The 13,477-nt window shown below is 50.2% G+C and overlaps 2 non-coding genes across 2 annotated transcripts; both read right to left on the bottom strand.

Annotated features, from left to right (window-relative positions):
* Window positions 1-2,785: 2,785 nt before the first annotated feature.
* Window positions 2,786-2,947, bottom strand: LOC146198951 (U1 spliceosomal RNA). The gene has a single exon (XR_014705370.1). It is a non-coding gene; the product is annotated as a U1 spliceosomal RNA (small nuclear RNA).
* Window positions 2,948-12,904: 9,957 nt separating this feature from the next.
* LOC146198950 (U1 spliceosomal RNA) lies at window positions 12,905-13,067 on the bottom strand. The gene has a single exon (XR_014705371.1). It is a non-coding gene; the product is annotated as a U1 spliceosomal RNA (small nuclear RNA).
* Between the last annotated feature and the right edge of the window lie 410 nt (window positions 13,068-13,477).

Genomic DNA, 13,477 nt, shown 5'->3' with positions numbered 1-13,477 from the left:
GTCCAGGTGTCGGGCACACGTCGGTTCTATGTCCCAGTTGGTGACACAGTCGGCATACTTGCTTTGCTGGTCTGTAGGAGAATTAGTAGATGATTAGGCTTTTGTGCTGGGGCCCCTCGAAGGCAAACATGGCGGTCTCAGAACTGCCCAGCATTCTTGCGTATACGGCTCGAACCCCCTGAGTCCTCACTCTTGTATATCTGAACAGATCCTGGATCGAAGTTTCTCTGTCAATTCCGTGTACAACTCCACGAATCACATTCTCCGGTAATGCGCCGTAGGTGTTGACATTGTAGTTTTTCCCAGCTAGGGTTAGCTGTCTCATATTTTGTACGGAGTACGTCCACCACGTCTCTGTTGGGCGTGCTCACTATGAGAATATTCGAATCATATCGTATCCTAATCCGAAGGTCACAAATCTCCTGTAGTCTGCACTCATTGGCGATTGCTCTTATATAATCGGTAGCTTTAAAGTTGCCTACCTCGAGGCCTTTGAATGGTCTGATGATGACCTTGTAGTCGTCACGTGGCAGGGGTGGTACTCTCCTGCCTCGAATTTTTGGTCTTATGGGGCTGTTTTTCACCATGGGCATTGACTGTTCCTGCTCAGGCGAATACTCTCGGGCGTCCGGACCGTCGGCCCCGTTAGAGGTGAGCTTCCTGTGCATTATTCGTTCTTTCCGGAGGTTTCCGGCAATGCGCCACTGGGTTTCGTCTCTTGTGTAGTAGGGGGAAACCCCGTTAGTGGCTGCATTTCTTGCTTCGGCGTCCAGTTCCATGTCTTGGGGGTGTTCTGGTGAGAGTTCAGGTCCTCCACTCATGCTGCGTCGATCCGTTGAGATTTGCAGCGGCCATGCCGTGGTTAGGCGTAGCCGCGGTCGGATCCCCGGCCGGCGGCGTTCTATTGATGTTCTGCGTCGATCCGTTGAGATGTGCTGCGGCCATGTCGTGGTTAGGCGTAGCCGCTGTCGGCTCTCCGGCCGGTGTTCGCCGGGCACCACATCGGCTGCGTTAGGCTTAGCGGAGCCACCGCCGCGTCGCAACTTCAAAATCCTCTAAGTTTGGTTAAACCGCACTCACAGGCTTGAAAATGGCGTCCACGTGAATCTTTCGACGTTATACGTCCGTTGATGATGTTTTCTTGGTCCTTCAATGGGAAATGTTTCGTCAAAAACCTTGAGTTCACAGAGCCCATGCGAAACGCGTTCGCATTTGCCTGGCCCCCCTAGCGGCGTCCCACATTTGTGGACGTGCTCAGAAGGCGACAGAACAGCAAACATGGTTGGTTGGTTGGTTGGTTGGTTCATAGGAAGGGAAAGGCGCAGTATCTGTCACACTTGCTCTGTGGACACCTGAACCGCGCCGTAGGGGAAGGGATGAAGGTGGGAGTGAAAGTGGATAGAGAGAAAGGGGGACCGTAGTGGAGGGCTACGGAGTAATTTCGACCACCTGGGGATCTTTAACGTGCTCTGACATCGCACAGCACACGACGCCTCTTCGTTTCGCCTCCACCGAAACGCTCAGAAACTGATATTCTGAGGCACGTTTGCAAAATCCGTTGCTCCTTAAAGACGCAGAATATTGGCGACACTGCCAACAGCCAGGCAAAAGATTCAACTGCCTTAGTGGGTAATCGTTTAACGGCGATGGCAACTGAGAAAAAATATATGGAAACTAAAAATTCGGAGGATTGTCTGTGTAAAGCCTAGTTATCCGAGCATAAGCTCTGTTGAACTGGCTACACATCAGCCTGAAGCCTGCGCCGAAGCGTTGATGCACTCCGACCTGGCATGCCTTTCAACAATGGCGATACTGAGCTACCAAGCGCAGGTGAAGCAATTGTTAAACCCCTGGTTTAGTCACGTTGTGATAGCACGTTAAAGAAACTCAGGTGGGCGAAATTTCTCTAGCCCGCCACTATAGCCTCTCTCGGCTCAAGGTCAAACGCGCTACTGATTGACCTTGGGGGTTGGAGCGCGAAGAGTAGGAGAGAGTAGAGAAGTGTACTTTTGCGGTACACGAGTTATAATCATGCGGATCGTTTCAGCGCTAGGCGTGGGCGTTAAAGCACTCGGGAAACCCTATTTAAATCTGGTTATAATCAGAAATGGCAGTAATTGAATTACTGAAATAGTTTTTCTGGTAATTGGCAATGTAATGAATTGCATTTCTGGTCCAGTAATTATATAATGAATTACTTTAGGGAAAAATTTCAAAGCAAAACTTGATAAATTCCTTTCAAAATTGTTTTTACTGAAATGCATCTTTGTTCTGCGTGTAAACAGAACGACGTGCGTCCGATAGGGTGCTTCGAAAGCAAGAACAAAGCACGGCAAATTAGGTCCCGCGTAAGGATCAGCAAGAAGGGAGAGAAATGAGCTCAAGACCGTGGAGGGGCCGGCTGAAGGGGGAGGTGGCGCATGACGGAGTTCTATGCTAGTCAGGAGGACGCAGTGGCATGCCCTCACAAGGTTGTGTCGGGTAAGGTCAGATAGGTGCCTCGTTACATTTGTCCCCTAGAGGCAAACGAGGGAGCGAAAGGCAGAAATACCCATGGCGCTTACATTAACGAGTGGGAGCTGCCGAGGTCAATTCCTGGAACCAATGAAGCAATAAATAACCCCCCTGGGCGCCTTCAATCGGCAGAGACAGCTGTGGGCAGCAAAAATTCGCTGAATTTCCCGCTACAGTATTGGGCCGATGATAGGTGCTCTTTGGACTGTGTTTTATCTCTCTCAAATAGAGTCACCCACTAAATGTACTGCTTTTTTTTATTATAATGTTGGAGGGGCAGGCGCGAACGCCGAGCCCCACTACCAAAAATTACATGCTCCAGCCTCCCCAGTTCGGGGAAGAGGCGTACTTCAGCCAGCCCGAGTGCAATGGCAGGCCTCAATACGGAGCCCCGACCATCCTGATCATCGGAGACTCAGCACCAGGTAAGTATGTTAAACGCCGCGCGAAAACTTAGGCTAAGCTAGACAACACGCATCAGTGTAACAGTGGTAAGTCATGTAATCATCAGATTCAGCAGCGAGAACAGATACAGAGAGCCTAAAAACTGATCTTGCACAGCAGAGAAGGACTTTGCATCAAAATTTATAAACAGAATAACAAAATTAATGAGTAGCCTACAGCGTAATTTCTCTTTTACTTGTGCAGTTGGAATGCCAACCGGGAAAAGTATATCTTCGAACATCATGGAATCACAGCGCTGGGAGACGAGGACAGTTCCTTTCTCTGCTCGGGCGTCTCCGCTGCTCTCTTCGCCTGCTTACTCTCATTCTCGCTTTCTGCTGCTGTGCTCCGCTTTTTACGCTCTGCCGGCGACTGCGTTTTGATGGAGGCGAAACGGAGGGACGTCTGTGTTCTGTGAGATGTCAGTGCACATTAAAGATCCCCAGGCGGTCTGTCTACTATATGGCTTGAGGGACGGAGGGTGGCTGGTCCTGGCCCTGATGGGGCTGGGATAGATAGGTCACCGCCGCTTGCGGCGGTGGCTAGCCTGCCACCGAATTTAATCTGTTGAAGGCCGTCATTGTACCCGCCACCGCTTCAGGGGTGGATGACGGCTGTTGCGGCGCGTGTCTTTCTCTCCCTCTTCCTTTTCTTCTCTATTTTCTCTACTGTCCGCACGAGGCAGCTCAGCTACAGAGCCAGGCTGTAGCAGGCCCGTGCATTTTCTTTTCCTTCTTCCAAGGACCAACACCTCGCTCGAACGCGATGTGTATCGCTCTCGAGGAAGCAGACCTGCTTTACGCAATAGCACAGCTCCTGCAGAATTTTTTGGCACAAATCGAACCTGGGTGGCAGCATGGACGTTTCGTTACAGTTTCTACAGCAACAAATTGGAGTGAGTGACACGGCTTGTTATCTTTGGCTGTGTATTCTGGAACGCTTGCTACGTGGCCTTGGCATAGAGTGCTCCGGTGCTGACGCGTTCATGGAAGGCTGGCTCGTCTACCAGCAAGCCTCATCGCACAAAGGCATTGAGGGCGACGAAGGTGGTGTTGACTCAGTGTCGAGCAAGCCTTGCCTCCATCCCAACGACGGTGTACCACCCAGCATCTTGGAACAAGACTTCGCGGGTGATAAAGCTGGTGCTGGCTCAGTCTGAGTCGAACAAGCCGAGTCTACACTCTTACACAGTCGAGGTTACTACAAGATTAGGTTTTGCGGTGGCGGCCATGCAACCGGCGCCGCTCCTTTCAAGGGCTGGCTACTCAGACAGCACCACTGCATCCGCCGGAGTCCCAGTGGACGACCAAATGCACATTGGGCGCCTTGTCGTATTTTATCGCTGGACCGGCGCCCAACCTGCAAATCGCCGTGCTCAAGTGCCCGCTACATGCTTCGCCCAGAGACAGCATTTCTCCGAGCCTGTGGTTCGCCGTAGTGCCTGCGTCTCGGCCACTCACGGTGGCTGAATTGCTTCTTGTAAACCAGCTGTTTCTAGAATATGTGGGCCACCTGGATCCCATGAACTGCTACTATTAGTGCTTAGTGGTTTAATTTCGGTATAGCTACTTTTCTAGTTAACGAAAGCTTTAGCGCGTTTTTCTATTTACTGACGTATCATGTGCGGTCACATTAAAACGAGTATTTAGTGCTAAACCTGTGTGTTCATTGCTGTACAGTCAGTGTGGTCACCATTGCGTCGCGATTGGATGTGTAAGCCGCAAGAGACGTGCTTTGCGTTCCTTATTTAGCCCCGGACCCTGCTATGGTGACCGCGTTTAGGTGGAGGTGAAACGCACGCGCCAATATACTTTGCAATGCCAGCGCACTTTAAGTGAATTCCAGATTTCCGAAATTGTCAGGAGCTTTCTAGTGCGACGTTCTTTAGAGCTCAGCCACTTAGGGACGATAATCCCCTTATCAACCAACCAAGCTAGCTAAAACATCAAATTTTCTGCAAAATGCATTGAAGTTCAAACTAGCTAGGAGGCTATGATTCAGTCTATTTTGTCGTTTAGATAACGAAGGCGCAGGCGCAAAAAACACTGCTGAAAGATGTACCTGCGGAGGAAGGCCTCCCAAGCGTCTTTAGTGGGGGCTAGATTGACATGCCCACACCATGTGGGATAAAGAGCAACGACTCTCTTCGCAATGGGGACGCTCGGGTTTCACGTTTGAGTCGTATCTTGCAGCTTGAGCCGGACACCAGAAAGTGCTGGTCTGCAGCTGTCGCAGAACGCTTTCTTCAGCCTTTGACAGCCCCTTTACCGGAGGTGAGTACCGTTGATGCCGCTCAGAACAGCTGCAGTGATCGGCCTAGCTCGTCATTGGGAAAAAGGCCCTAGCCCGTCGCGCTCGCGAGGCGGCTGGAAGTTGCGGCGACCCGGATTGTGGCTGCTGACCAACTGAGGCCGACGTTCACCAAATTCGCCGGCTTGCGTCCTCTCATTATAGGAAATAAAACGTTTCTCAAGCAAGCCGGACACGATAAGGTGTTGGCCTGCAGCTGTCGCAGAACTTTTCTTCGGCTTTTGGCAGCCCCTTCACCGGAGGTGAGTTCCGCTGATGTCGAACTTTGCAGTCAATTTCTCGGAACAGCTGAAGCGGTCGGCCTAGCTTGACATCGGTTAAAGACCCTAGCCCGTCGCGCTCGCGATGCGGCTGGCAGTTGCGGCTACCCAGATTAGAGCTTCTGACCAACTGAGGCCGACGTTCACCAACCTCGCCGGCTTGCGTCCTCTCATTACAGGGAATAAAACATTTCTCAAGCAAGCTGGACACCAGAAATTGTTGGTCTGCAGCTGTCGCAGAGCACTTTCTTCGGCCTTTGACTACCCCTTCACCGGAGGTAGCCCCGTCGGGGTGGTGCAGTGGTAAGACGCCCGACTACTGTGCCGGAGTACCCGGGTTCGAACCCGACCTCGGCGGCTGCGTTTCGATGGAGGCGAAACGAAGAGGCGTCCGTGTGCTGTGCGATGTCAGCGCACGTTAAAGATCCCCAGGTGGTCGAAATTACTCCGTAGCCCTCCATTACGGTTCTTCTTTCTCTCTTTCCACTTTCACTCCCACCTTCCTCCCTTTCCTTACGGCGCGGTTGAGGTGTCCACAGAAAACAAGTGAGACAGTTACCGCGCCTTTCCCTTCCTATAAATCAATCAGTTTTTTCGCCGGAGGTGCGAACTGTTGATGCCGGGCTTTAATAAATTCTCGGAACAGCTGCAGCGGTTGGCCTAGCTCGTCATATGGGAAAAGGCCCTAGCCCGTCGCGCTCGGAGGCGGCTGGCAGTTGCGGCGACCCGGATTGGGGCTGCTGACCAACTGAGGCCGAAGTTCACTAAGTTCGCCGGCTTGCGTCCTGTCCTCACAGGAAATAAAACGTTTCCCAAGCAAGCAAGTAAGCAAGACGCACATACCCGCCGCAGGGACTCCGTGGTTAAGACTTAACTGCGTACCGGCACGGAGTACCCGGCTTAAAATCCGATTACAGAGTCAGGGTTTTGATGGACGCAAAACGCAAAGGCGTCTGTATAGTGAGCGATATCCGAGTGAGTATCATCAGGCGGCCAAAAGCCTCTCGCAACCCTTCTGTCATCTCCTCTGTTTATTTCTTCAGTCCTATCTTCTTTCCCATACGGCGTGGTTCCAGCATAGTGCGTCTAATCACTATTGTTGCGGTGCTCACTAAGGTGTGTGACCGAAACCTGCGCCTTTCCTTCTCCTTAAACCAATTTACAATTTAAAGCGAAATACTTTAGTGCCTCATACGACCGCGTCCGGCGTCCTGTCCCTCTATAGCGGTCAATCATCCTGACAGCTGCGCCGGGCACGTGAGAAACGTACATTAGTTCTCCTTGTCTAGCATCATTGCCATGGAGACCGCCACCGCTAGTTAGTGGCAGATAGTGATCGATAATGGTAGTGGTAGTTAGTAATATAGACTGTGATGAAGATAAAACCCAGATATGACTGACTATGACGTCATCAGCTGGGACGTCATGGCAAGCAGGGACATCACGATAAGGTCACGACTGATCATGACTTTACCAGGCGATACGAAGCTATATACGAAGCTGACCCCCCCCCCCCCCCCCCAGCGTCCGATCCAGGCTTCCATTGTTGTTGCGACTGAAGGAAGAAGGCAAAGAAAATGCACGGGCCTGCTTCTGGCTCTGTAGCTGAGCCACCTCCGCTGCCTGTTGTGGCTGTAGGAAGAAGGAAAAGAAAATGCACGGACCTGCTATTGGCTCTGTAGCTGAGCTGCCTCTGCTGCCTGATTTATTTATTTATAGGAAGGGAAAGGCGCGGTAACTGTCTCACTTGTTTTTCTGTGGACACCGCAACCGCGCCGCAAGGGAAGGGAGGAAGATGGGAGTGAAAGTGGAAAGAGAGAAAGAGGAGCCGTAGTGGAGGGCTACGGAGTAATTTCGACCACCTGGGGATCTTTAACGTGCGCTGACATCGCACAGCACACGACGCCTCTTCGTTTCGCCTCCATCGAAACGCAGCCGCCGAGGTCGGGTTCGAACCCGGGTACTCCGGCACAGTCGCCTCTGCTGCCTCGTGCGGACAGAAGAGAAAATAGAGAATAGAGAAAAGGAAGAGGAAGAGAAAGACGCGCGCCGCAACAACAGCCGTCGTCCACCACCGAAACGGTGGCGGGTGCAATGACGGCCTACAACTGATAAAAATTCTGTGGCAGGCTGGCCCCCGCCGCAAGCGGCGGTGACCCACCTGTTCCAGCCCTAACTGGCGAGTACAATACACATACAAGATAATTAAACCAAGACGTTAACACAGATGATGCGCTCACTACCAACTGCCTGTTTTTGTGGTATGAAGAAGATAATGCATCACAAAAAACGTGGGATTACAATATGAAGAAGTAAACAAAATATTCCGCAAAAATAATGAAAATAAAACGAAAATAATGACCAATTAGGTCTAACTAATTGTCACATTGTCCAAATGTCTTGTCGTATTGTCCAAAAGGAGAAGTATCACCTCCTTGCTGTTGACCGTCACCGACGGAACACTCACGCATTGCCCTTCTTTCCCCGAAATCATCTTGAATGCTTCAATAATCTCTCTTTTAAAACTGCCTTTTGCGCCTGCCAGCACCTTGGTTTCGGTGAACCTTGGTACACAATGGGTGCCCCTCAAGTCATGTTGATCGTCATCCGCTTTACAACGAGAGCAATGGGTCGCCAGGTTTCCTGGAGCAGACAATGCGGCACACAAATTTCTGTGTTCCCTTAGCCTTTCATTGGTGCATCGGCCTGTTTGCCCCACATAGGCCTTCCCACATGCCAGGGGGATCTTGTACACGACACCCGTGCGACATCTGACAAACCGTTCCCTGTGTAGTACTCCGCATCCTTCCTTAGTCTCTCTCGTTTCATTCGCCTTCCTGCACATACTTTTTAACTTGTTTGGTGCGGATAGCACGAGCCTAATTTCGAATCGGCTGGCTATCTTCTTAATACTGTGTGATATGCCATGTACGTAGCGCAGGACAACAACCTGTCTTCTCTTTTCAGTCTATTTGCGTTCTCTTATTTGGGATCGCATATTCTTCAAACAGCTTTCAGCCGCAGATATCAGCATGCTCCTCTGATATCCGCTTCGTTTCAACATCTCGATCTGCATGTTGTGCACTGTCGCCCATCAAGTGCGGGTAGGATTTGATCAGCGCCTGCCGTAAACACGAGACAGCCAGCCCCTGCTTAATCAACTTAGTATGACCGGACTCGTATGGAAGAAGGCCTTTTGCCCCTCGTGTTCTATAAAACCAACATGTGTGGTCTTCGTGAAACACAAGCACAAGAAGTGAAGCTTCGTACATCGGGCCTTTCTATATATTCATTATCTCCACTTCACCAAGTATGTGTTCTCATGGACTACATAGCAGAAGCAAAGACGAGGACTGGTGCTTTGACGTATGGGCTGAACAGAGGACTGACATCTTCGATCCTTACTTCGGTATTCGGACGCTTGGCTCCAACACAAGGATCGTCGTGGAGGGTCTGCAAGATTCTACGCTCAGAGACATGGCGCCAGGTGCGGATGTACAAGCTCGCCATCGAGAATGTGTGTAGCACCTACCTTGGTCCTCAGCAATCAGAGGTATGACAAAGTTCTTTCTTGAAGTTGCAGACCAAATTGCGGATCAGTGGTGGAATTATACTTTGAATAAGCTTCCAAGGAAAGAAAGAGATCCTGCTGAGAGAAATAGTGGGGGTGCCAATCTCACAGATCAGGTTATTCCCAAGCATGTTCTTGATGTTTTAAATAATGGACCTAAGTATGCGGTGCAACGAAAGGTTGACGCTGCTGATATTTTGAGCATGGCTCACAAGATGGTCTCAAAAGTCTACGAAGAGGATAGGGAAGCTTGCCTGTACCAAGGTGGGGAGGCTGCTTCTGCGTTCTTAAAAGGTCGAGGTTCTAAAAGGGAGCCCAGTCCACAAAGAGCTATTGATCTGCAAGTGATTCTCACTGATAAGACGGGAGAGTTTGCCATCATGCACAAAGATGATTACCAGGCCAAGGTGAAGGAAGGGATCTTAAAAAACTTCGAGTCGAAAAGATCTCCAGGAAACAGCTTTATTTAGCCCGTAAACAAGCGGCTGATATTTTCCAAGAAGTGGGCAAGGAAGCATTAACCAAGGATAATAAGGGAATCAAGAAGCTGACCCTGACACCATTCTTTGCTGTCAGGACACCAAGGAGGGAAACCCTTTCCGACTCATCGTGGAGGACCGTTTCACACGGCAGCACTGCAAAGCTTCATTTCTCCAAAAGTACATGAATTGTCTCGCAATAGAAGACCCCTTGTTGGTGAGAAATTCAGATGAGCTGATTGGATTTTTTCAACAGGCCCCGCCTATCAAGAGTTTCTCTGTTGACGCAAAGGATCTGTATTACAACATTCCACAGCATTTGGCCATCCTCGCTGTCGAAGAAGCAATAGATGTCTACGGTGCAGTGAACTTTCAGAATTCTAAGTGTAATGAGCACTGACGGGTTTTTAGGTCTATTGAAGCTCTACCTCCGATCCTTGTATGTTGAGTTTGAGGGAAGTGTTTTGGAGCAAAAAGATGTAACTTGCATAGGATCTTCAACTGCTCCTATATTGAGTTACCTATTCCTTGCCAAGTGTAAAAGAACACTTTTTTTTTTTCAGTCGATATTTATTGCCTCAGGGCATCGTAGGGTATGAAATGAAGGATGAATGAATGATTAAATGAATGGAAAAAGGAAAAAGGAAGGAAAAAGGAAAGGAATAGGACATGTTTTAATCACATGAATGAAGCTGGAGTTGCTAAGGCATTTCGATATGTCGGTGAATTTTTGGTTTGCCTGCCGTATAAAGATTACACCGAGAGCAAGGTTGAGAGCATTGTGGCACCATTCCCTAAAGCACATCCGGGGCTTGAGTTCATCTTTGAGCAACCAGAAAATGCACAGATTCAGTACTTGGATATTAGACTTGTGCTTCACGAAGACCACACATGTTGGTTTTATAGGACACGAGGGGAAACTGAGGAGATGGGAACGAATGTGTCTGGAGTTGTCGCCAGTATGTGCTGTCGATGTGAGAAAGCGTGTGATGTGGTGGCGGGTACGTGGCACGGCAACGATGATAGTAGTGAACAATTTTAGTGCAGTCAAGAGGTTCGATCGGTGTGTATAATGAAGGTTTGGGGAGGCCATCCGCCGGCACCCGGAAGCTTAGTTCTCGGGCAAACGCAGGAGCGCGCTCATTTCCGAGGATGTCCTCGTGCTCAGGAACCCATGTGATGGTGATGGGATCGGGAGGGGTAGGTAGAGTAGATAATATTTTAGCTGATGAGTGTGGCAGGGTTCCTCGCAGGAGATATCGGTATGCTGTTTGGGAGTCTGTGCATATTGTGGTGTGCTGAGTCTGCAACTGACTGATGTGTGCAATAGCGAGTGTAATGGCCAAGCATTCGGCCTCGGCGATGCTAGTGCAGTGGATGGAGGCGGCATTGAACGTCGAGCGGTGAATGTCCGTGAACACAGCCGTTCAGATGTGAGGAATGTCCAGACTGTGGGAAGCATCAGTGTAGATGATGTCCTGGCGTGTAGAGTACTGTTTCGAAAAATATGAGGCACGGGCTGCGCGACGGCCTTGTGGTGTTCGGGATCCATATTTCCTGGGAGGGGTTTGAGCTCGAGGAGGCTCCGCAGATGCGGAGGGATGGCTATATGAGTGTGAGGTGAGGGATCAGGGGTATTGTAGCCCATTAAGCGCAGGAGATGAGTGCTTGTAGGTGTTGTGCGGAGTCGACGTTGTTGGCTGGAGAGGTGCGCCTCTATTATCTCCTCAACATTTGTTATGTATGCCTAATTGAAGCAACCGAATCGTGCTGGTATGACGAGGTAAATGGAGGGCAGATTTAACGGCTGAGCGGTGTAGGACATTAAGTGTATTGAGTTGTGTTTTGGCGATCTGGTGGTAGGTGAGGTGGTAGGTTAGTCGACTAACGATAAGGGCGCCTACAAGTCAAAGTGTTTTTTTTTTCCTTGAGGCCATGATTGCGGCTAGAAATGCGACGAATGAGATGGGTGATCTGGTTGATTTGGCGCAGCAGGAGGTGTATGGTGTGGGTGCCTCTAGTAATGTGGAATGTTGAATGTGAAGGGAGAGGAAGACGCGCGCCGCAACAACAGCCGTCGTCCACCACCGAATCAGTGGCGGGTGCAATGACGGCCCACAACAGATAAAATTCAGTGGATGGCTAGCCCCCACCGCAGCCGGCGTTGACCTACCGTCCCAGCCCTGCATGCAGGGCCAGGAACTGCCACCTTTCACCACCTCCTTCCTCCCCCTTCGGCGTCCGAGGAAGCGGCAAACGAAATGCACGGCACGGACATCTAATTGGTTGGCCGGCGGGGTCAACTTCGTATATGCATGAATTGTTGTTGTGGCGGCTGTAGGAAGGAGGAAAAGAAAATGCATGGGCCTGCTACTGGCTCTGTAGCTGAGCCACCTCCGCTGCCTCGTGCGGACAGAAAAAGAAAGTATAGAAGAAAGAAAAAGAAGAGGGAGAGAAAGACGCGAGCCGCAACAGCCGTCGTCCACCACTTAAGCGGTGGCGGGTGCAATGACGGCCTACAACAGGTAAAAATTCGGTGGCTGGCGCCGACCCACCGCCCCAGCCCCGCACGGCCAGGAACAGCCACCCTTCACCTGCCTGGTGCTGTCATGACCTGTCGTCACGATACATCACGCGCCCCTTGTCGAACACAATTTGCATTTCATTGAACGCATCAAAGTTCTCCGGCGTTCTATAATTCGTTTACAGGAAAGGAAAGGCGCAGTGTCTGTCACGCGGAATCCCGCTATCATCCTCACGGTAGACAAGGGGAATTATGAAGAGAATTTCACGATCCGGGGCGTAGCGCTGTTGGTAAAGCGGTGGGCTGGGGATCCAAGGAATGAAGGTTTGATTCCTGGTGGAGAAAAGGTTTATTAATTTATTGTTAACTATCGCTCTCAAAAGCGTGACACCTCTGCTGATAACCTTCAGCTGACAACCTTCTGTCGACTACGATGAGGCATTAATGGCCTTCGCCTTAAAATACAGGGTTTCAAGATACATCCTAAAGCGCAAAAGGCGAAACCCTAGTATAGTATAGTAGTACTAGTAGTTAATTTAAACGTTTCTACTCATTACTAAGTATTTTCAGACATTTTTAATCAATTGTAGTCGTTACAAGTCGTCGGTAGATATTTGGGTGATCACAAGTCGTTATTACTCATCATTCTGCCAATCTCTGTCATTATCCGGCTGGCATGCGTCCGGCGGTAACTCTGCCGACGCGCCGTGAGCCTAAAAAGTCTTTCGGCTGCAAACCGGAGTGCAAGGACAACACTCAATATAAAACCTTATAGATGATCTGATTTTGGACATTTTTCAGGCAGGGGCCGGCGCGTACGCCTAGCCCCACTACCAAAAATTGAATGCTCCCACCTTCCCCGGTTTGGGGAAGTGGCGTGCGTCAGCAAACCAAAGTGCAATGGCAAGCCTCAACACGGGGCTCCAACCTTTATGATCATTGGAAACCCAGCACCAAGTAAGTATGCCTCTCACTCCGCCAGCATTCGAAGCCATGCTAGTGACATCCCCACGTGACACAGGTGGCTACTGCGACTTCTGAACCTAATGTGCATCTGTCGTGAGCCGAATGCTCTAAATCTTTCTACTGGCCAAAGCGCGAGCAACACATTTCTAAATTTATAATTTGCACCAGGACAAAGGACAATATTATGCCTTTAAAAGTGACTAAAACACACGGAAATAAGTAACGAGCGCCGAATTGTAGTTATTGCGCAAAACCCGTGTTGGCCTCGCGAGGCAAAGAACCGTTCACGCACTCACGCACTTACGCATCCGCGTGAGCTCGCGTGCTGAGGGCGGGGAAGAGGACGCCCACTTCCGATGGAAATAGAAGTCGTACAACCAACCAATCGCAAGAAATGGACAGCCTTGGG

This window comes from Amblyomma maculatum, chromosome 2 (assembly GCF_055883805.1).
Source record: "Amblyomma maculatum isolate TAMU_Amacu chromosome 2, ASM5588380v1, whole genome shotgun sequence".
Taxonomy (NCBI): Eukaryota; Metazoa; Arthropoda; class Arachnida; order Ixodida; family Ixodidae; genus Amblyomma; species Amblyomma maculatum.
Note: the sequence above shows the minus strand (reverse complement) of the source record. Positions and strands in the feature narration are given on the sequence as shown.